The sequence below is a fragment of the Oncorhynchus kisutch genome, linkage group LG10 (assembly GCF_002021735.2).
Source record: "Oncorhynchus kisutch isolate 150728-3 linkage group LG10, Okis_V2, whole genome shotgun sequence".
NCBI lineage: Eukaryota > Metazoa > Chordata > Actinopteri > Salmoniformes > Salmonidae > Oncorhynchus > Oncorhynchus kisutch.
In genome coordinates, this window is record NC_034183.2 from 16,087,697 (window position 1) to 16,112,730 (window position 25,034).

The 25,034-nt window shown below is 41.4% G+C and overlaps 1 pseudogene across 1 annotated transcript; it reads left to right on the forward strand.

Annotated features, from left to right (window-relative positions):
• The first annotated feature begins 3,986 nt into the window (after positions 1–3,986).
• LOC109897822 (tyrosine--tRNA ligase, mitochondrial-like) lies at positions 3,987–15,206 on the forward strand (annotated as a pseudogene). Its single transcript, XR_004211167.1, has 7 exons — positions 3,987–4,732; positions 4,987–5,142; positions 7,289–7,432; positions 7,779–7,927; positions 10,205–12,429; positions 12,845–12,962; positions 13,821–15,206. The product of XR_004211167.1 is annotated as a tyrosine--tRNA ligase, mitochondrial-like (transcript).
• The last annotated feature ends 9,828 nt before the right edge of the window (positions 15,207–25,034 follow it).

Consider the following 25,034-nt stretch of genomic DNA (forward strand, 5'->3'; position numbering starts at 1 on the left):
TATGCTGTAGCATTACAATTTCCCTTCACTGTGTCATGAAGTTGGCCTGGGGGTAGGTTTATGACAGCTTTAACTTCCTAACTGATATCTTGAGATGTTGCTTCAATAAATCCACAGAATTTTCCTTTCTCATGAAGGAAGTGCATCAGTCCCTCCTGCAGCAAAGCACCCCCACAACATGATGCTGCCACCCCCGTGCTTCACGGTTGGGATGGTGTTCTTCGGCTTGCAAGCACCCCCCATTTTCCTCCAAACATAACGATGGTCATTATGGCCAAACAGTTCTATTTTTGTTCCATCAGACCAGAGGACATTCCTCCAAAACTGGCTTTTTATGCCGGTTTTGGAGCAGTGGCTTCTTCCTTGCTGAGCGGCATTTCAGGTTATGTCAATATAGGACTTGTTTTACTGTGGACATCGAAGCTTTTGTACCTGTTTCCTCCAGTATCTTCACAAGGTCCTTTGCTGTTGTTCTGGGATTGATTTGCACTTTTCGCACCAAAGTACGTTCATCTCTAGGAGACAGAACACGTCTCCTTCCTGAGCGATATGACGGCTGCGTGGTCCCATGGTGTTTATACTTGCGTACTATTGTTTCTACAGATGAGCGAGGTACCTTTGTGCATTTGGAAATTGCTCCCAAGGATGAACCAGACTTGTGGAGGTCTACATTTTTTTTCTGAGGTCTTGGCTGATTTCTTTTGATTTTCCCATGATGTCAAGCAAAGAGGCACTGAGTTTGAAGGTAGACCTTGAAATAAATCCTTGAAATACATCCACAGGTACACCTGCAATTCTGCTACTCTCTGTTGATCATATATGCATAGTCACTTTAACTATACATTCATGTACATACTACCTCAATTGGGCCGACCAACCAGTGCTCCCGCACATTGGCTAACCGGGCTATCTGCATTGTGTCCCGCCACCCACCACCCGCCAACCCCTCTTTTACGCTACTGCTACTCTCTGTTAATCATATATGCATAGTCACATGAACCATATCTACATGTACATACTACCTCAATCAGCCTGACTAACCGGTGTGTGTATGTAGCCTCGCTACATTTATAGCCTCACTACTGTATATAGCCTGTCTTTTTACTGTTGTTTTATTTCTTTACCTACCTATTGTTCACCTAATACCTTTTTTGCACTATTGGTTAGAGCCTGTAAGTAAGCATTTCACTGTAAGGTCTACACCTGTTGTATTCGGCGCATGTGACAAATAAACTTAGATTTGATTTGATTTGACTCAAATGATGTCATTTAGCCTAACAAGAAGCTTCTAAAGCCATGACATCATTTTCTGGAATTTTCCAAGCTGTTTATAGGCACAGTCAACTTAGTGTATGTAAACTTCTGACCCACTGGAATTGTGATACAGTGAATTATAAGTGAAATAATCTGTTTGTAAACAATTGTTGGACAAATCACTTGTGTCATGCACAAAGTAGATGTCCTAACCAACTTGAAAAAAATATAGTTTGGCAAGTTATCCGCCGCAATTGTTGCAACCCCTATTACTATCCTGTTCAACCTCTCTTTCGTATCGTCTGAGATCCCCAAAAATTGGAAAGCTGCTGCGGTCATCCCCCTCTTCAAAGTGGGAGACACTGTAGACCCAAACTGTTACAGACCGCAGCAGTTTTCCTACCCTGCCTTTCTAAGGTCTTCGAAAGCTAAGTTAACAAACAGATCACCGCCCATTTCGAATCACACCGTACCTTCTCCGCTATGCAATCTGGTTTCCGAGATTGTCATGGTTTGCACCTCAGCCACGCTCCTAAACAATATCACAACCACCATCGATAAAAGACAGTACTGTGCAGCACTATTCATCGACCTGGCCAAGGCTTTCGTCTCTGTCAATCACCACATTCTTATCGGCAGACTCAACAGCCTTTGTTTCTCAAATGACTGCCTCGCCTGGTTCACCAACTACTTCTCAGACAGAGTTCAGTGTGTCAAATTGGAGGGCCTGTTGTCCGGACCTCTGGCAGTCTCTATGGGGGTGCCACAGGGTTCAATTCTTGGGCCGACTCTTTTCTCTGTATGCATCAATGATGTTGCTCTTGCTGCTGGTGATTCTCTGATCCACCTCTACACAGATGACACCATTCTGTATACTTCTGGCCCTTCTTTGGACACTGTGTTAAATAACCTCTAGATGAGCTTCAATGCCATACAACTCTCCTTCCGTGGCCTCCAACTCCTCTTAAACGCAAGTAAAACTAAATGCATGCTCTTCAACCGATCGCTGCCCGCACCTGCCCGCCCGTCCAGCATCACTACTCTGGACGGTTCTGACTTAGAATATATGGACAATTAAAATACCTAGGTGTCTGGTTAGACTGTAAACTCTCCTTCCAGACTCACATTAAGCATCTCCAATCCAAAATTAAATATAGAATCGGCTTCCTATTTCGCAACAAAGCATCCTTTACTCATGCTGCCAAACATATCCTCGTAAAACTGACTATCCTACCGATCCTTGACTTCGGCGATGTAATTTACAAAATAGCCTCCAACACTCTGCTCAGCAAATTGAATGCAGTCTATCACAGAGCCATCCATTTTATCACCAAAGCCCCATATACTACCCACCACTGCGACCTGTATGCTCTCGTTGGCTGGCCCTCGCTTAGTATTTGTCGCCAAACCCACTGACTCCAGGTCATCTTTAAGTCTTTGCTAGGTAAAGCCCCGCCTTATCTCAGCTCACTGTTCACCATAGCAGCACCCACCCATAGCACGTGCTCCAGCAGGTATATTTCACTGGTCACCCCCAAAGCCAATTCCTCTTTTGGCCGCCTTTCCTTCCAGTTCTCTGCTGCCAATGACTGAAACTAATTTCAAAAATCACTCAAGCTCGAGACTCATATCTCCCTCACTAACTTTAAGCATCAGCTGTCAGAGCAGCTTACAGATCATTGCACCTGTACATAGCCCATATGTAAATAGCCCACCCAACTACCTCATCCCCATATTGTTTTTGTTTTTTTGCTCCTTTGCACCCCAGTATCTCTACTTGCACATTCATCGTCTGCACATCTATCACTCCAGTATTTAATTGCTAAATTGTAGTTATTTAACCACTATGGCCTATTTTTTGCCTTACCTCCCCAATCTTACTTAATTTGCACACACTGTATATAGACTTTTCTATTGTGTTATTGATTGTACGTTTGTTTATTCCATGTGTAACTCTGTGTTGTTGTTTGTGTCACACTGCTTTGCTTTATCTTGGCCAGGTCGCAGTTGTAAATGAGAACTTGTTCTCAACTGGCCTACCTGGTTAAATAAAGGTGTTCTCAACCAGCCTACCTGGTTAAATAAAGGTGTTCTCAACTGGCCTACCTGGTTAAGTAAAGGTGAAATAAAAATGTAAATAAAATAGTTTGTTTAGAAAATATTTGTGGAGGGGTTGAAAAACAAGTTTTAATGACTCCAACCTAAGTGTGTGTAAACTTACGACTTCAACTGTATAGTGTACGTTGTGTAACATTGTCTTGGTAGTTTCATAACTTGAATATTTCAATTCTTATGGCAGGCCCTGATTCGTTATGGGGATGCTTAGCCACTCCTAGCCCCTGTAATCAAATTAAATTGTTCTCACTCTCAATATACATTGGTCAGCTACATTGTCAGCATGCATTTTATATAATTATAAACACCAAAAAGTGAATCCAGTACTAAGCAGGTAAGGGTATGACTTTCTTTGGATTTGATCATTATTCCCACTTTCCAAGTTACACCAGATGTAAATTTGGGAGATTCATCCTCACAATAGGTAACCAAAACATGTTTTTTTAATCGTCAACCTAAAAGGATAATAAGAGGATGAGGTGACATTAAAATCACAAATTATAAGAAAAAGGTCACAGGTCAGGAGGAACAGGCAAGGCATGGTAAATTTACACAATACACTAGATGGCGCTTTATTCTTACCGTCATACATCAGTCCCGTCTTTCATCTTCCTGTCCAGTGTGTCGCACAGTTTCCGTTATGGCGGCGTCTATCAAGATGTTTTGCTTGTACATCTCGGCATGATTCTTGTATTATTTTTGATAAACACACTCCCATGTGTAACGTTAAGATACAGGTTTCATCGCTCTGCAACAGCCCAGAGTGGATTTATATTATCTCTAAATAAACGGGGCATTTTGAAGGATGGTTTCCCTGAAAAATCTGCCCAAGATCAACTTCCTCAGCTACTGCAGTCTTGTTGCCAGACCGAGTACTGCGGATTCGACCCCACGGCAGACAGCCTTCATGTGGGTAATTTACTCGCCATCATCGGGCTACTGAACTTTCAAAGCGCAGGACACACTGGCGTCGCTCTAATCGGTGGTGCAGCACTGGTAGGAGACCCAAGCGAGAGAGAGCGTGCAGCGAATCTTCACCAACCATGAATTGAATTTTCCAGAACGACTCTAAGAAGTTTGGCACTGTAACCGTATTGAACAAGTTAACTTTGTACAAAGACTGGAATGGTTGCTTTTCTGGCAGAAGTTGGCAGACATTTCCGAATGGGGAATCTGCTCAGTAGGCATGCAGTGTTCAGTCCAGGTTGAAGAGTGCAGAAGGCATGAGCCTTACTGAGTTCTCTTACCAGCTGTTTCAAGCCTATGACTCCTACCACCTGAACCAGAATCACAGCTGTAAGATCCAGCTGGGAGGGACAGACCAGCTGGGCAACCAGATGTCTGGGCACAAGTTCATACACAAGTAATGTTGCGTCATTCATTGGGGACACACATTTCCAAATATATTTACCAATTATCACATTGATTCCGGATATTGTAACCAAGCATCTAAAGGATGCATCAGACACTAAAGTGACGCATCATGCCCATTAATAACCTGCAACAATAATAATAATAACACAAATGAATATAATAAACATGCACATACTTGCCTCAACATTAACTGACCAGTGATGGTCTCTTTGATGTCCATTGTAATCAATTTCTCCATGACAGGGTGACTGGACAGGAGGTGTATGGGCTGACCCTCCCACTGGTGGCCAGCTCTGTGTTGAACAAACTGGGGAAGACAGTGTGGCTGAACAGGGTCAAGACGTCTCCGTTTGTCCTTTGTCAGTTCTTCCTCAGGCAGCCTGTCAGCAGTGTAGAATGGTAGGTGGCTGGAGAGCAGGGTTGCCAGGCAGCCCATGACGAGCTAGAATGTCAGGACAATGACCACTCAAAACCCACATACAAGGCTTTAAAATTAGCCCCCCCAAAATGTTCATAGGAAGAGAGTAGTTACCACATGAGGGAGAAGTATGTGCTGTGAGTTGTTCTCACATCACTTGTCATTACGTGTGTGCGTGCTGGTGCTGCTCTCCTCTCACTCACTCAGCTGCCTGTGTCCTGCAACACAAAAATCACACCCTTCCGGCCCTCCCCACCACTCACTCAGCTGCCTGTGGCCTGCAACACTAAACTCGTACAATTCCGTCCCTCCCCACCACTCACTCAGCTGCCTGTGGCCTGCAACACTCAACTCACATCCTTCCGGCCCTCCCCACCACTCACTCAGCTGCCTGTGGCCTGCAACACTCTCAACTCACATCCTTCCGGCCCTCCCCACCACTCACTCAGCTGCCTGTGGCCTGCAACACTCTCAACTCACATCCTTCCGGCCCTCCCCACCACTCACTCAGCTGCCTGCCTCACTGCCTGATAGTCTGCAGCAGCAGGTCACAGTGAAATCAATCATGTTTTTTTAAGAGAAATGCCATGGCAGCTGCGGTACAATTTCGAAGTAGCCCAAAAAAATGCAACTAATACATTTTGACCCGCAACATATTTTTTAAAGTAGCCAAATTTAGCGGGAAACATGCGGACATGGAAACCCCGCTGGAGAATCCAGTGGAACTGGTCCTGCTTATCAGAGCCTTCTATTTAGAACTAAACAGAGGGGTGTCCTGGGTTTGAGGAGTTGGCGAGGTAACTTTTTTGGCTCCGGTATTCGAACCAGCGACCTTTCTGTTACTGGTCCAATGCTCTAACCTCGAGGATACCTGCCGCTGATCTAGGATCAGCTCTCCCCCTCTATGATTTAAAAGGCCAACTCGATCCGCACACCTCTTAGGCTGATAAATCAGACTGTGATATAATTTTCTGGTGTACTGCCTGAAACTAAGTAGTGGAAAGTTTCCTTAACAAGCCAGACTGTTCAATAGAATTACATTACAGTCTACCAGGTTGTCTGTGTGTTTGGTTCTTCAGTGGGTCGAATTTGATGACAAATTATCCACAAGAAAGTATTATTTACCTGACTTTAGAGCCCAGAAGGTATTATTTACCTGACTTTAGAGCCCAGAAGGTATTATTTACCTGACTTTAGAGCCCAGAAGGTATTATTTACCTGACTTTAGAGCCCAGAAGGTATTATTTACCTGACTTTAGAGCCCAGAAAGTATTATTTACCTGACTTTAGAGCCCAGAAGGTATTATTTACCTGACTTTAGAGCCCAGAAAGTATTATTTACCTGACTTTAGAGCCCAGAAGGTATTATTTACCTGACTTTAGAGCCCAGAAAGTATTATTTACCTGACTTTAGAGCCCAGAAAGTATTATTTACCTGACTTTAGAGCCCAGAAGGTATTATTTACCTGACCTTAGAGCCCAGAAGGTATTATTTACCTGACTTTAGAGCCCAGAAAGTATTATTACCTGACTTTAGAGCCCAGAAGGTATTATTTACCTGACTTTAGAGCCCAGAAAGTATTATTTACCTGACTTTAGAGCCCAGAAGGTATTATTTACCTGACTTTAGAGCCCAGAAGGTATTATTTACCTGACTTTAGAGCCCAGAAGGTATTATTTACCTGACTTTAGAGCCCAGAAGGTATTATTTACCTGACTTTAGAGCCCAGAAGGTATTATTTACCTGAGAGCCCAGCACTGCTGAATAAATTTATATCACTTTCACATCATTTAGCAGACACTCTTATCCAGAGCCACTTACAATAGAGTGCGTGCATTTTCATACTCTTTAATACTGGTCCCACATGGGAATCGAACCCACAATCCTGGCGTTGCAAGCACTTCGGTCAGCATGCATGCACAGGCAAACACATTTTGCTTGCCACACACCGTCCTGTCATTGTTTATGACAGACAAGGGGAGCGTTTTAGGTTATTTTTATTTGTAAATGTGTGCGGCAAACCTACTATGAGACACTGTGAACACAGGACCTGATATTAGTACCTGAGTTTAGCCTATCCATGGTGATGTTGGAGACTGAGTCGGGGTTGGTTGTGCTGCCTGCAGGTATCTGAAGCTGTTCACCTTCCTACCCCTGGCCGAGGTGGAGCGGGTGATGGAGCAGCAGAGACAGGGACCAGGCAAACGGGCCGCACACAAACCTCTCGCTGCCGAAGTCACCAAACTGTAACACGACAATGAGGGCAAAAGGTGCTCTGTGTGTGTGTGTGTGTGTGTGTGTGTGTGTGTGTGTGTGTGTGTGTGTGTGTGTGTGTGTGTGTGCGTGTGCGTGCGTGCGTGCGTGCGTGCGTGCTCACAAAAAGATAAGGCCTAAGTAACTTCAGACTAATGGATTGAATTGACCCCTTCACAAAGTCAAGATTATAAATTGCCTTGGGATTGATCTGCTGAAATTTGGTTGTGCATCTTGACAAATGCGTGAAAAATTATGCAATAGATAATTAGTCAGAGAAAGACTGCATATGTCATTTGGGTGTCATTAAGGAGGTGTCGCCTGGTACAATTAGTAATGTTGTGTGTGTGTATTTCTCTCCAGGTGCACCAATGCCCGGTACCACAGTAACCTTCAGGCCCTGGAGCTGATGCGTGATGCTGAGCTGCAGGAGCTCTTCAGAGATGCCCCATTCCATGAGTTGCTGCTGGAGCCAGGGCCCACAATACTAGATGCCCTCGGGGGCCCAAAGGGTAGGGCTCTCCCTTTATATTCCTCTGTTCCTTATCATCCCTGACATGACTACCTCACACGGAGGGTCACTCACTCTATTTCACCACTCCCACCCCATTGGCTTTTTCACACTTTCTCTATATTTCTCCTTTCCCCTAATTTCTCTCTTTATTGCTTTCCATGTTTGTTTATTTTGTTCCCTCTTCTCTCTCAAATCTGTCTTGACTTTAAAACATACAGTGCATTCGCAAAGTATTCAGACCCCTTCACTTTTACCACATTTTGTTACATTACAGCCTTATTCTAAAATTTATTCAATTGTTTTTTTCCCCCATCAATCTGAGGTTCTGAGAGCTCTGAAGCAGGATTTCATCAAGAATCTGTCTGTACTTTCCCCCGTTCATCGTTCCCTCGATCCTGACTAGTCTCCCAGTCCCTCCCGCTGAAAAACATCCCCACAGCATGATGCTGCCACCATGCTTCACCGTAGGGATGGTGCCAGGTTTCCTCCAGATGTGACACTTGGCATTCAGGCCAAAGAGTTCAATCTTTTTTCTCATGGTCTGAGAGTCCTTTAGGTGCCTTTTGGCAAACTCCAAGCTGGCAGTCATGTGCCTTTTACCGAGGAATGGCTTCTGTCTGGCCACTCAACCATAAATATCTGATTAGTGGAGTGCTGCAGAGATGGTTGTCCTTCTGGAAGGTTCTCCCATCTCCACAGAGAAGCTATGGAGCTCTGTCAGTGACCATCGGGTTCTTGGTCACCTCCCTGACCAAGGCCTTTCTCCCCCGATTGCTCAGTTTGGCCAGGCAGCCAGCTCTAGGAAGAGTCTTGGTGGTTACAAACTTCTTCCATTTAAGAATGATGGAGGCACTGTGTTCTTGCTGCAGAATTGTTTTTGGTACCCTTCCCCAGATCTGTGCCTCGACACAATCCTGTCTAGGACCTCTTCGCACAATTCCGTCAACCTCATGGCTTGGTTTTTGAACTGTCAACTGTGGGACCTTTATATAGACAGTTGTGTGCCTTTCCAAATCATGTCCAATCAATTTAATTTATCACAGGTGGACTCCAATCAAGTTGTAGAAACTGCTCAAGGATGATCAATGGAAACAGGATGCACCTGAGCTCAATTTCGAGTCTCATAGCGAAGGGTCTGAATACTTATGTCAGACTTGTATTATTATTGTTTCGGGCGGCAGGTAGCCTAGTGGTTTGAGTGTTGGACTAGTAACCGAAAGGTTGCAAGATCTAATCCCTGAGCTGACAAGGTAAAACTCTGTCATTCTGCCCCTGAACTAGGCAGTTAACCCACTGTTCCTAGGCCGTCATTGAAAATAATAATTTGTTCTTAACTGACTTGCCTAGTTAAATAAAGGTTAAATAAATTATGTTTATTATTTTGAATAAATTAGTAACATTTTCAAAAAAACTGATTTCGCTTTGCCATTATGGGGTATTGTGTGTAGATTTTTTTTATTTAATACATTTTTTAATAAGGCCGTAACATATCAAAATGTGTTAACTGTTTTTCTGTGTTGTGCTGTCTGTGATGTTTTCTCTGTGATGTTTTCTCTGTGATGTTTACTCTGTGTTGTGTTGTCTCTGTGATGTGATGTCTCATGAGGTGTGTTGTGTTGTCTCTGTGATGTTTTCTCTGTGATGTTGTCTCTGTGTTGTGTTGTCTCTGTGATGTGTTGTGATGTTTCATGAGGTGTGTTGTGTTGTCTCTGTGATGTTTTCTCTGTGATGTTGTCTCTGTGTTGTGTTGTCTCTGATGTGATGTCTCATGTGATGTGTTGTGATGTCTCATGAGGTGTGTTGTGTTGTCTCTGTGATGTTTTCTCTGTGATGTTGTCTCTGTGTTGTGTTGTCTCTGTGATGTGTTGTGATGTCTCATGAGGTGTGTTGTGTTGTCTCTGTGTTGAGTTGGGATGTCTCTGTTGAGTTGGAATGTCTCTGTGATGTCTCATGAGGTGTTGTGTTGTCTCTGTGTTGAGTTGGGATGTCTCTGTGTTGAGTTGGGATGTCTCTGTGATGTGTTGTCTCTGTGATGTCTCATGATGTGTTGTGTTGTCTCTGTGTTGAGTTGGGATGTCTCTGTGTTGAGTTGGGATGTCTCTGTGTTATGTTGTCTCTGTGATGTCTCATGAGGTGTTGTGTTGTCTCTGTGTTGAGTTGGGATGTCTCTGTGATGTCTCTGTGTGGTGTTGTCTCTGATGTTGTTTCTGTTGTGTTGTCTCTGTGATGTTTTTATGTTGTCTCTGTGATGGGTTGTCTCTGTGTTGTGCTGCAGGTATCGCATGGTTTCAGAAGGAACTGTATGGATCAACCACAGTAAGACAGACAACCCAGAACAGGTACTCATCCCCGGCCAGCACATCCTGACCAATGTACTGTCTCTCCTCAGAGTGGGAAAAAATAACTTCCATGTCATCAGGTGGCTCAATCTGTGAGTGGAGCTCGGACCATATCACTTATATGCACTGTTTGTGTACTGGAGGTAGGACAGCAAGCTGGGCGACTTAGGTGAAGAGAGCTGGATATTGGAAATAGACCTGTATTGTTTCAATATATCCCTGCTGATATCTAGGAGAGGATTTAGTGCACTATATGTGTGTGGATTCAATGAATTGTCTTGTTAGTTGTATGTTACGTACTGTGTATGTAAACGGTTATATTTTTGTGATCGTTAGATATTAGATAACCGATTTGCCTAATACCTAATTTCACAACAAGGGGTCAGTGCAGTCTTCCCTTTAAATGAGAACTGAGTAAAAGCTCCTTCAGACACCCTGTACCAAAGCTCGATTTATAAGACCCTAGTTACATCCAGGAATTAAATTTAAATAGCGAAATATCTTACAGCTAAAATAGATGAATATTTTGACATTTTAAAACGGGCAAAAGCAATAGGTAATTAAAAACAGGTGGACAAGATGTGTAGTGTTGTCACATTTAGATATGGGTGAAATATAAAATTATTCACTCTTACTGTAGTCGTTCTATTGCAAATCGCCAATGAGTTATAATTTAAGTAGTTATTCATTGATGTTTGATAATAAATTGTAAATTGTCTAATTGCGTTATCCTGCAGAAAATATTGTTTTCCCAATGAGAAATGCTTGCCACTACTCTTAATACCATCCCTCCTTTTGCTGGGGTGTACAGTGGTGACCTTAACTGAGCTCAGATAAGTCAATATTCACATCTGTATCATAGAGAGAAAAAACTGGTCACCACCATGCAAAATAATGAACATGTTCAGATTTTATTAGCCTTTTAAATGGTTGACAGTTTCATGACAATGACAAAATGCTTCACACTGGCTTGTGTATTTTCAAATGTTTCAAATCATTAAGGTTGTATTACAATTCCACATTTATTGAAAAACTACTATAATTTTCAAATAAAATTTGATTTCACTCTCTATATTTATTGTTCTATTTTGGTGCTAAAAAACTATGACATGAAGATGGAGACCACTGATATTAAAATATGTTCTCAACATAAACAAATGAATAATGCATACACTAAGTTCCCTTATAATGGCCCTTTATTTATTTACATCCATAGCTAAAATGGTAGATACCTATAGTGATTATGGCTATAGCCGTTACAAAGTAACATGTATAGAAATGTGACAATGTTGCAAAGCCTTTGTAACGTGCATGATATGATCGCCTTAGGAGAATTGGGCGGGCCTACGTTTTTTTAACCAATGAATTCCCTTCTTCGTTTTAAATAGTTCTCTGTGTCAATCAGTTTTTTTCCCCAGTCAGCCTCCCCTCAATCGCCATATTGGGTACTGAAAAGGTTTGTCTGTTATTTCTTCTCTCTTACTACGAGAATAAATTGACAGGAGTGGCTTCAGTTACTGCACATTGTTTTGATGATCTGACTACTTTAGCTCGCATTGCCATATTGGAAATTACCGTTTCTATCCAGACCTATGCATGGCATAAAAGTGTTGATCATTCGTTTTACGCTTGTTTTGGATCGCGGTGAGAAAGGAGGAAATACGAATTTTTAAGTGTTCTATTTGGACGTTAATTGATTCTCCGAAAATGTCAGATGTTCGACTTTCAAATGGGAGCCCGACGTTGGAAAGGACGGATGCTCGGTTGTCGGATCACCCCAAACCGTCAGCCTGCAGAATCATTTTCGGCTCGCCGGATCGCGAAGAGTTAAGGCGGGATTTAAAGGGACATTTGCAAGAGATGGAAGCGGCGGCCTCAGCGAAGTGGAACTTCGATTTTTCAAGCCACACACCTCTATCGAACGGGAGATTCAAATGGGAATTAATGGATTGTAAAGACATTCCAAATTTCTACACCAGAACGCAACGATCAGTGAAAGACGTTTGCCCCTCTGGGAATAACACTATGGATCTAAATGGGAATCATAGTTGTGTGATGGTGACTCCCCGGCAGCCCTCCGACAACACGGAGAGGTCAGAGAGCCAAATGGAGAGTAAAGAGCAGTGCACCGGGCGGAGAAAAAGACCAGCCAGCCATGAATGTAGGCCTACGCCTTTATGAATTATGTAAATTATAGATAATCATCAGTCTGGCTACATTGTCTTTCTGCCTGCTGTTTGACGTGCTGGCCTATTCAGCTATGTAATTTGTATCAGTCAGACTCGACGTAAAATTGTAGAAGACTGTAGGCCTATTTACCAAATAGATGTGCCCACTTATCAGTTATTCTAAAGAAAAGCGATACGACCATTCTAATCGTTTTCATTAATGTTTTCAGTAAGCAAGTCAAGTTGTAAAGATAAGACCTGATAAGGCAAATCACTATAGATAGAGGAATGTAACATCCTAAATGGTCTTACTCATTTAAATGATGTAGAGTGGACTATTCACAATACTTCATTTTCGAGAATAACATTTGAACCTATATTCTTATTAAAATGGTCTTTCTCTTCCAGACCCCTCGTCCCAAAATAAAAGGTCACACAGTAGTTCGAATGAAGTTACTCCTTGCCCAGGCTTAGAATACACACCCAGGAAAGCCAGTCCCAGGACTCAAACGTGAAGATGACAAAGGTGAGATAGTTATCTGTTACTTTTGTCTGGCTTTAGTAAGATATGTTATACTGGTGTGGACTTATTTTCCCAAATAACCCAATATATTTTTTATTGCCTACATAAAGCAGTTTGTAAACTGTTCGGTTCGGTGAAGCTGAACACATCACGTTGGTATTCTTGTAAGCATTTCAGACGTGCTGTTTAAATAACGTGTTGAGCAGCTGTGATTTTCCTACATTGTAAACTATGCGCAATTGCCAACTAAGTAGCTATTTGTTTTATTGAAGATCGAAATGTGTGCTTAACTATATCGTTGTGACGTTCAGTGCGGTCTAGTAAAGGGTTAAAGTCCAAAAGGCTACACAAAATATAGGCGACATTACTACAACCACTGCCACGGTGAGGTTCATTTTCCGACGAAACTGTAAACAAGTCCTCAGAACAACACTATAGTAACACGTCAGCAACCACTGCCCTCGTGAGAGGGAGAAGGGGCCGGTCTCCTCAGCAGTGCACTATGCACGCTAGTCCCCTATCAAAACATCTGGCCGTTCTAGTGAATGAAAGCACAGTATGCACGTTTTTGAATAGGCCTAAATGTTTACTCTAACTTGCAATGAAGTGTGTGTGTGTAGCTATGGATAGAATTTATAATTTGGAAAATGAAAGTATTCTGCTGCTTTGAATGAGTCAGTAGGGTGTCTTTGACTAGCATTAGCCTGTTCTTAGCATTGTTTTGTCATGTCAAAGCTATTACATGTTGCTTGTCTGCAAAAAGAAATGGCCAGGAATGGTTTTGATGCATTTGTGTGTGGTCATGTGTACTGGTGTAAATTAGCATTGGTCTCACAACTTTGTTTTTATTTCTCTCTGCAGAGCTGAAAATGCATTTCCCCTTTTTGTCATGGAAACCTAAGTGTTCGGTGATTTTGAAGAGGAACTACAAAGACAACGAAACATATCAATTCTCCCTAAGGATGGGGACGCTGTGCAAGCACTGAATATAAACACTAAAGTTCTGGCACTCATAAAGTTACTGCCTCTAAAAGCAGTCGATGTAGCAGTGTGCAATTAGGTTTTATTTCCTTTTTTGCTCTTTTTTTTTCTTTTTTTAACTACCTGTGTATATATTTATTTTCATATGTAGCACATAAAACATATTATGATTGGGGAGGGGGAAAAACTATGTAAAAGGCATGAATTTGACTTGAAGAATTGCGGTGTAGTTTTGTTTCCAAAATGCTGTTTATAAATCCTGATCCATTTAAAAAATGATTGGATTAAATAATTGTTCCTCATCGAAGTATCCTCATAGGTCATCTGTATGTAGGGAGAGATTGATGGTACATAATGTGTAGCCTTGTATTTTGGGTCATTTAAGTGTCACACAACGTGGGTTCTCAGCCACCCCACGAAAACAATGCCTCAAATAATGATACATTTCTGTTATGACTAAAAAAGTAATATGTGAAGTCAGCCAATATTTATTGTATTTTGTTGAAAATCTGTAGGCCTATGTCGGTCACTTAAATTCTGGATTTTTTTTTATTTTTACAAGTCTTCCTCTTCACCATTTAAAAAAAAAAAGTGTAGCTAATTTATTTTTCTGACGTGGTATAGGGTACTAATTTGCTGAAGGATAAAATATCTGTTAACTGTACTGGTCGTATTAATCAACTTCATACTCGTGTTTAACGGTTCTTAATATTTTTTTTAAACAATTAGGCCTTTTTATGTTTGAAATGTCCTACAATACCAAATACATGGTTGCTTCAATACGTCTGTGTCGACGCTTTCACCATCAGGTTGCCTTGGCATTGTACTCCTGTTTGATACAGAAAGATAATTGAATTTGTTAATCTCCCCCTTCTCCCAGACATTGTTAGTGCAGATCATGCAAATGTAGTTTCTAAAATAACTTTAATTTCGCCCAGTTTCAATCAGCCTTTGTTCAGAGGCTAAGAATTGTCTCAAAGTAGTCACTGCCCGTGTAAATCTATTAAGTGTACATAACTTTGTAAAAACACTGAGAAATTATACTAACTTATTTATGTCAAGCTTTTTTATGTAGAATAAAATGGGGTTTTGATCAAGGTTATCCAAAGTGGCATTTACATATATTTTTTTGTAAGCATATTTTTGGTAGTTTTTATTTTATCGAAAAAGGTTGCAACCTGAGCCTGATTTAAAATATTTGATGTGCATTTTTCAATGTGTGATTAAGATGTCTTGCAATCAATTAAAACAGAAGATAAATCGTTATCTGATTTGTTGGGTCATGTTTGCACTGTTGAAAGGAACCTCTTCAGCCTGCACACGGTCACACTTTCTCTCAGAAAGTATACAGCATAACGATTTTAATGTATTTCGATTAAGCTAATACGTAATCCATATCCGTGTCCTTCATAACTTGATGTTTCATACTATAAATTGCACAGAAACTGCATGTGCTCTCATGGGGCGGGAGGAATCGCGTATGAGGTATGTTCCTATATAGCCCACTGGTAAAAATGCCTCTCAGGACTCCAGGCAAAACGACCTTAAATTTCAGTTTAATAGATTGATGAGATTGTCATACCTCGGTTCTCTTCATACCCACTGCTTTTAGGTTGGGAGTTTATACATTATCATCCTGGAATAAAGGCATGAAGAGATTTAACTCTTTAAAAACAGTTATTTTTGTAGTTCTAGTGCTTTTCACAGCAGTTAGGAGTAGATACAGTATTTCAGTAATTGATGTCATTTTTTTGTATATCAATGTGGTGTATCCTCTTCGGCTCGCGGGCAAACTGGAACTAACCAGTGCGCATTCGGTACTATTTGGCATATTACGCATGTTTCAAGCTTGAATTAACACGTAATAGGGTCCGGTAAATACAAACGATGTTATTGCTTCTATGGTTGCAAAATCAGTCAATTTTGAAATAGTTTAGCCTGTGTTAATCCACTATAGCAGTGCTGACCAAATATGCCGCCGTCTGCGCAGTGGCACTCCCAATATGATGAAATCGTAAAGTATTTTGAAAAATGCCTGGTGATTGACGTTTGGGTCCTCCAATCCGGTTATGGCTAAGTAAAGCACACCACTGTTGCAGCCAGTTACAGTTGTCTTATGGAAGGTTTGAACCGGAAGTTTTGAACTGCAATGTTTCTAGCGGTGAAAAAACACTCCCCACAGGTCCACAGTTGAAATTATATAAGGTTAGTCACTGCATGAATGTTGTTATATTTGGTCACAGAGAATGCGCTAGTGTAGCCTACATCCAACAAATACTGTAATTGCATGCATATAGATGATTTAACTGTAGTTTGAATTAATTACATAAAAAAGGATGTAGAAATATATCCCTGATACTGTAATGAGCATTTTTAATAAAACAGCTCTATGATATAGTTTGATTTGATTGATTAAAGCTATGCAAACAATATTTTGATGTAGATTGTTCACTTGCCTTATGTTTTAGTATATTTGCTAATGAGTTGAAACTAAAAATAATTTACTAATGTTTTTATCATTAAGGCACAATGGTGTATATTTATTCACATTTTTACACCAGAATTATGTTTTGTCACACGTTTTACTGGGCTACTTCAAGTACAATTCCAGCCTCATTTGGAGAGTTGTTTGCAACAATTTATAGGCCTACTATTTTGTACAACTATATGTTTTTTTTACCAACATATTCGCCTACACAAATAGCGGTCAGCTACATATAGGAATTCTATAGCAGCAATTATTATTATTATTTTTGGTATTTAATCTTTACACTGTAAATATTAGCACCAAAGCAGAGCCATAAAAACATGTTCACTGCTGAATTACATTTTGTCTTTCTCTGACTAATTATCTATTGCATCATTTTTCATGCATTTGTTAAGATGCACACTTTCACAACCAAATTTCATCAGATCATTCTAATCTTGACTTTGTAAAGGGGTCAATTCAATCCATTAGTCTGGAATTACTCAGGCCTTGTCTTGCGTGTGAGCGTGCGCGCACACAGACACACACACACACCAAAGATGTATTTTTAAAGAGAATATTTAGTGTTGAGTTGGTAAAGGGCTCCCTCCTCTCCTCATCCCACTACAGCCTTCGAGCACCATGAAGGCCTAACCTCCTTTCCTCACCCCACTACAGCCTTCGAGCACCATGAAGGCCTAACCTCCTCTCCTCACCCCACTACAGCCTTCGAGCACCATGAAGGCCTAACCTCCTCTCCTCACCCCACTACAGCCTTCGAGCACCATGAAGGCCTAACCTCCTCTCCTCATCCCACTACAGCCTTCAAGCACCATGAAGGCCTAACCTCCTCTCCTCACCGCACTACAGTCTTCGAGCACCAGGAAGCAGGATGCAACAGGAAGACACCTGCAGCAGCTCTTAGGGGGCTCCTGATTCATTCTGAAGTGTGCAGGTGGGTAACCTTAGCTCTGCTGTTTACCCCCCACTCAGAGCTGGGCCCATTGTCCCTGTGTGTTTGGCTTTGTGCAGAGGGCCATTGTGAGGTGCGGGCGCTCAGCACTGTTGTGTCTGGGGCTCCCATTCAGACAAAGGGCCTGCTGGCTGAAACACTGGAGTGGATGAAGGGGGAAAAGGAAGTGGTGTCTGCAGTTTGAGAATACCACACTGAGAGTACAGTTGGGGGTGGTTTGTGTCATTAAGTCATATTGACATGGATATTGGTCAAGCTCAATGTGGGGTTATAGGTGGAAAACATTTATTACACTAATTGGTTGGTTCATTTAAAACAGGAGCCCCTGTGTTTTTTATAAAGCTTACCAGCAATAAATTGTATAATTGGAATTGTATAATTTCTGTATAATACATTTCTATCCATCTAAATGGTAAGTTTGACCTTGCAGTTGATCCTGGCTATTCTCCAGAGGCCCAACCAAAGGCTGGACTGGAAATGTTCAACATAAAAGTAGCTTACACTGTTATTACATTGTTATTATCTGTGGTTTGACAAACAAGGTTTTAAGTTTAGACAAAGACAGTCATCCAATGAGCCATACCTGATGGGTCCAAATATATTGTATCTGAACTGCTGTCAATTGGCTGCCACCTTTCATATACCCAGAGCCGTGGAGGCCAAATAATATAGTCAATTTGTAAGTCCTAACTTTCAGCTTTGCTATCTTCCTGAAATGTTTTAAATTCACACACAAAACAACACAGATTTTTAAAAACTTTATTCTTATTCACTTTGACCACCACAACTATGAAGTTGGGTAAATAGCAGACATCCAGTGTATCAGAAATTGAGAAAATGTCTTTGTCTCAGTGTTATATGTACCAAGCTAGACAGACAATCACACTTCCTAGCTATATCAACAGCAACAGGTTATCTTTTCCTGTTAACCACCCCAGCACTTAATATAAAACCACTGGTTCCTCCCCATGTTTCCTGGACTGGCCACAACCAACGTCATAACCCAATTCGCTGGCACAATTTCCTAAGAAGGAAGAGCGCCTGCAAACACGTGCGTGTGTTCCCTTTTTTCTGAAACACAGAGCACAATGATGACAAATCAGTTGTTGGAAATGAGTGATTGAGAGAGAGAGAGGGGCAGGCAGACAGGGATGTATGCTGTGTAGAAATGAGATGCTGTATAGCATCAAATGGTAGATGTACAGATGCGTCTGTGGCATGTTTGGCTTTGGGGGGAGCAATGGGTAGGTCATAATGCTCATTAAAAGAGCGCACCTGCCGCTTCATCAAATAGCCTTTATCTGTTATCCCGCAAATCTGCTCAAACTCTCAGATAGAACGCGAAAACAAGTTAGGCCCTCTCCTACATACCTCCTACCCCATGACTAGTATGTCTGTCTGTCTGTGGTACCTGGCCTAATCTTGTCAGGAATGTCGTACGGATGCATTCAGATGCTGTTGGCCGGAAAGGAGAGCCTCTCAAACATCTGTGAAGTGCAGATAGGCAACAGAGTTCTGACAGACAGGGATTGGAGGGAGCTAAAAGCTAATGAAGTTGCAAGCTCATGGATATCATCAGGGGTGAAGACCTGCAGATGACTGCTAGAGAGAAGGACCACACCTGATACAACCAGCTGTTCTACAGTACATATACAGGACAGAGATATTTGAACAGGTTGTAGTCAAAGGAACTATTTGTTCAGCAGTAGGTGGGGTGGGTGGAGGGTGTACTGTTCACATTTTGAAAAATGTCCACGCTACTGAAGCAATAAGAGGTTCAACCACTGTGTATTACTATGCTGCATACAGCTGTTTGTTGAAGATAAATATGACAGAGGTTAAATGTAATCAGAGTTGACATGCTTAGCTGGTCTGTCGTTTACTGGGCATGATGATGAGACAGAGTGTGGTGGTGTGTGACATCACTTCACCACAATGATGCAAAACGCAGCAACATTCTGAAGAAGTATGTGGCAATCATTCCTGTCAGTCAAATGCTATTACACAGCAGTAGTAGTAGTAGTAGTCATAGCTGTAGTAGTAGTAGTAGGAGGAGAAGTAATAGTCATAGTAGTAATAGTAGGAGGAGGAGGACTAGTAGTCATAGTAGTAGTAGAAGTAGTAATATTAGTCATAGTAGTAGTAGTCATAGTAGTAGTAGTAGGAGGAGGAGTAATAGTAGTAGTCATAGTCATAGTAGGAGGAGGAGTCATAGTAGTAGTAGGAAGGAGGAGTAGTAGTCATAGTAGTAGTAGTAGTCATAGCAATAGTAGTAGTCATAGTAGTAGTAGTAGTAGTAGTCATAGTAGTAGTAGTAGGAAGGAGGAGTAGTAGTCATAGTAGTAGTAGTAGTAGGCATAGTAGTAGTTGTCATAGTAGCAGTAGTAGTCATAGTAGTAATAGGAGGAGGGGGAGTAGTCATCATATTAATAGCAGTCATATTAGTCATAGTAGTAATAGTAGTCATAGTAGTAGTAGTAATATAGTAGTCATAGTAGCAGTAGTAGTCATAGTAGTAGTAGTAGTCATAGTAGTAGTAGTAATATTAGTCATAGTAGTCATAGTAGTAGTAGTAGTCATAGTAGTAATAGTAGTCATAGTAGCAGTAGTAGTCATAGTAGTAGTAGTAGTCATAGTAGTAGTAGTAATATTAGTCATAGTAGTCATAGTAGTAGTAGTAGTCATAGTAGTAATAGTAGTCATAGTAGCAGTAGTAGTCATAGTAGTAGTAGTAGTCATAGTAGTCATAGTAGCAGTAGTAGTCATAGTAGTAGTAGTAATAGTAGTCATAGTAGTCATAGTAGTAGTCATAGTAGTAGTAGTAGTCATAGTAGTAGTAGTAGTCATAGTAGTCATACTAGTCATAGTAGCAGTAGTAGTCATAGTAGCAGTAGTAATAGTAGTCATAGTAGTATTAGTAGTCATAGTAGTAATAGTAGTCATAGTCATAGTATTTATAGTAGAAGTAGTAGGAGGAGGAGTAGTAGTTATAGTAGTCATAGTGGTAGTAGTAATAGTAGTCATAGTAGTAAGTAGTAGTCATAGTAGTAATAGGAGTAGTAGTAATAGTAGTAGTAGTAATAGTAGTCATAGTAGTAATAGTAGTCATTGTAGTAATAGTAGTCATAATAGTAGTCATAGTAGTAATATTAGCAGTAGTAATAGTAGTCGTAGTATTCATAGTAGTCATAGCAATAGTAGTCATAGTAGTAGTAGTAATAATAGTAGTCATAGTAGCAGTAGTCATAGTAATAGTAGTAGTAGTCATAGTAATAGTAATAGTAGTCATAGTAATGGTATTAGTAGTAGTTGTAGTAGTAGTAGAAGTAGTAGTAGTAGTAGTCATAGTAATAGTAGTAGTAGTCATAGTAGTAGTAGTGGTACTAGTAGTCATAGTAATAGTAGTAGTATTCATAGTAATAGTAGTAGTAGTAGTCATAGTAATGGTAGTAGTAGTAGTAGTAGTCATTCTAATAGTTGTAGTAGTCATAGTAATAGTAGTCATAGTTATATAAGTAGTAGTAGTCATAGTAATGGTAGTAGTAGTTGTAGTCATTGTAATAGTAGTAGTAGTCACAGTAATCGTAGTAGTAGTCATAGTAATAGTAGTGGTTGTCATCGTAGTAGTAGTAGTAGTAGTAGGAGTAGTAGTAATGATGGTTGTTACATAATTGTCCCAGATAGAACGTTGATTGTGGAATACAAAAAAAAATGAACAGTAAAAAGAACATTTCAATAAGATTGAGATGTATACATAAATACATGACTATATATGAGGATAAGGAACATAATCATAGTAATCCAGTAAGCGTTGAACATGTCATAATGAAACAGAAGCCCTGTTTACACCTGGTTCTAACATGTCCTTTGTTCTGATCTTATCCACATTCTGATTGTGCCCACAAACTTTGACAGGTGTAGACGATTAAAATACGCTTTGGGGTAAGATTGTGATCAGATATTATAAGTAGAAATGTACAAGATCAGTACAATGTCAGGACGAAGGACGCATGTTAGAACCAGGTATAAACGGAGCTAGAGACACCAATAAATAAATTACCTCACATCTGGCACATCCATAGAGGAAGAAGGGCCAAGGCACACTAAAAAGCCACTCTCTCTCTTCCCCCCTATACACCACAGCCAATCTGTTTTGTGTCACAATTAAAATAAATCAGCATTTCTTGAAACTGCATTTAAACACTTGAGTGTTCCTTTGATCAATCAAGCAGCCAATGACTCTAGCTGATTCAGGCTATAACTGAGGCCTTCCCAGGCTACCAGGCAGCACTTCAAAAGATAGTAGACGTTTATGACACACATCTGCAGCATTCAGAAGAAGGCTTTTCTTATACATGCGGGTCTCTTGCATCTTTGTGTCCCTAGGAGCCTCAGCAGGCCTGAATCCTGGCTTAGTGGGGTCCAGAAGATGGCTGCTGTAGGGAGGAATGAACATGTTCTCAAACACACAGCATGATGAGAAAAATAGAACACGCTCCTCTCTTTCTGTGTTTGGACTTATCTCCATTGGCCACAAGTACTTCAATATTCACTCTGTTATGTGTTGGCAGCAACCTGTATGCATCAATACTTATGCCTTCTTAGTAATTTTACATAATGGGAGGGACATGGAAACATGGAGGTAAAGCTTGCAGAATAACCCTTGTATATTTCTTGGCTATTGTAACAGAATGTGTTGTGTGTGACATAACATCATGCCTCCTCCTAGCCTATGGCTCCCTGTCCCTTCCTCTCCTCTCTGGCCTTGCTCAGTCTCTGACTCCACTGAAGCTCCTAGCTGCAGCTGTCCTCCAAGCCTCACATACTGTTCTGGCTGGCCAAACCCCACCACACCACTGAAGTCCTTCCAGTTCCAGCCAGGAATCTCAGGCTGTCTGGAGGAAAAGTCCCCAATACTGAAACCAGGGGCGCAACTTTGGTTTTAGAAGTGGGGGGGACATAATATATTTAATCAAATAGGGCTATCTTCCTTACACCACCCCTACCTTGTCACAACACAACTGATTGGCTCAAACATATTAAGAAGGAACACATGTTAATTGAAATGCATTGCAGGTGACTACCTCATGAAGCTGGTTGAGATAATGCCAAGAGTGTGCAACGCTGTCATCAAGGCAAATGGTGGCTACTTTGAAGAATCTGTTTAACACATTTTTTGGTTAACATGTGATTCCATATGTGTTATTTCATAGTGTTGATGTCTTCACTATTATTCTACAATGTAGATAACAGTAAAAATAAAGAAAAACCCTTGAATGAGAAGCTGTGTCCAAACTTTTGACTGGTACTATATATATATATATATTTAAATCCAGTCGGATAAACACTCAAAAAAGCCTATCTGACCGTTCTGAGCCACCCGCATGGTCCTAAAGCACACCGTTGCCTCATTTTGTATCACATTCCATTGATAAAACTGGGGAGACGTCCCCAGTGAAAGTTGCGCCCCTGGCTGTAACCTAGATAAGCAACGGACAGCCTCTCTGTCCCCTGCCCTCTTTACATAGCATGTGTACACTACCCCGGACCTCTCCTTCTCCTGCACCTCCTTCTCCTCGGCAGCTGCTGTTGGCTTACTTGGCCAGTCTTGGGTGGGGTTATTGTGGCCGGCTGGCATGCCCTGGCCTGGACATGAAGCAGAGTAGCGTGGGACGTTGCAGAGGGATCTTGAGATCTGATTGTTGTTGTTGTTGTTGAATTTACCCTGGTTACTGGGAAGGACAAACACCAGACATATGGCCGAAAGAAATCTCAGAGGGCGAAGGTCACAGAGGGTCAAACTAACCCTTTAACCTCTTGGTGATTTGTCTCCCAGGGGTGATGTAGCAACTAGCTATACCAACCACAGTAGAGGTCAAAGCTCATGCACTGTATCTGTTCCTCTTGTAAATGATTACATGGAAAACCATTATCCTGTGCTCAGCAGAAGGAGGCTGGGGCGAGGGAGGCCTCTTTTTAAGTTGTAGTGGGTCAAAGGCCAGGTTCCCTGAGGACAGTACTTACTGCGGCCTTCTTTACACATTTCTATGTTACACATATTCCTGAAGGGTGTATGCCATTTTTATTCCCCTTTACTTGCTTTTTTAAAATGAAGCACATTGTCCTGCACTGGTTTTATGTGACAAGGAGCCCTTGGGTGAGGGGATTTTGAATTATGCTTCAACACTAACTACTACTAGTACTACAATCAGTAGCAATAAAACCAACTGTCTCTAACCCAACTGTTCCCCTCCACTATCTAGGGACTCTCGATGGAGTGTCTAGCATCAGCTGCTGCTGACACTGTCTGTGTCCCTCTCCTACACACATGCAGGCGCACACACGCGCACACTCTCTCACACACACACACACACACACACACACACACACACACACACACACACACACACACACACACACACACCTGTTCTCTGGTATCTGCTTTCATATGGCGTTGATGGGCCTCCATAATGCCTGCCTACCAGACAGGTGGCCCTGCTGGGGCCTCACTGTGGGCTATCGTGGCCCCTTAGGGTGCTGCAAGGCCCCTCCTCCCGGTAGACTTAAGAAACATATTGCATGTCTCCACTGTTCTCAGTCCAGCCTAACATGCATAAGGAGATCTCACCTACAATCTAATGTTAGTGAAGACTACATGACTACACAGGAATAAAAACAATTGGTAAAGGAATGTTTGGGAATTAAAGGAATGCAAAGTCTACTTGGTAGCTGGGAGTGGTGAATCTCCACAGTATACTTCACGTGATGACCCATAGATATAGATATACAGTAGCTTTCTCTGTAACATTCCATCATGAATATGGGGTAGAGGGTATATATGGGGTGTAGGGTATATATGGGGTATAGGGTATACATTTTTATTTATTTAATCAGGCCAGTTGAGAATAATTTCTCATTTACAACTGCGACCTGGCCAAGATAAAGCAAAGCAGTGCGACACAAACAACAACACAGAGTTACACATGGAAAAAACAAATGTACAGTCAATAACACAATAGAAAAGTCTATATACAGTGTGTGCAAATGAAGTAAGATTAGGGAGGTAAGGCAATAAATAGGCCATAGTGGTGAAATAACTACAATTTAGCAATTAAACACTGGAGTGATAGATGTGCAGAAGATGAATGTGCAAGTAGAGATACTGGGGTGCAAAGGAGAATAAAAAAATATGGGGATGAGGTAGTTGGGTGGGCTATTTACAGATGGGCTATGTACAGGTGCAATGATCTGTAAGCTGCTCTGACAGCTGATGCTTAAAGTTAGTGAGGGAGATATGAGTCTCCAGCTTGAGTGATTTTTGCAGTAATTTTTTCAGTCATTGGCAGCAGAGAACTGTAAGGAAAGGCAGCCAAAGATGAGTTGGCTTTGGGGGTGACCAGTGAAATATACCTGCTGGAGCGCGTGCTACGGATGGGTGCTGCTATGGTGACCAGTGAGCTGAGATAAGGCGGGGCTTTACCTAGCAAAGACTTATAGATGAGTGGGTTTGGCGACGAATCTGAAGCGAGGGCCAGCCAACGAGAGCATGCAGGTCGCAGTGGTAGGTGGTATATGGGGCTTTGGTGACAAAACGGATGGCACTGCGATAGACTGCATCCAATTTGCTGAGCAGAGTGTTGGATGCTATTTTGTA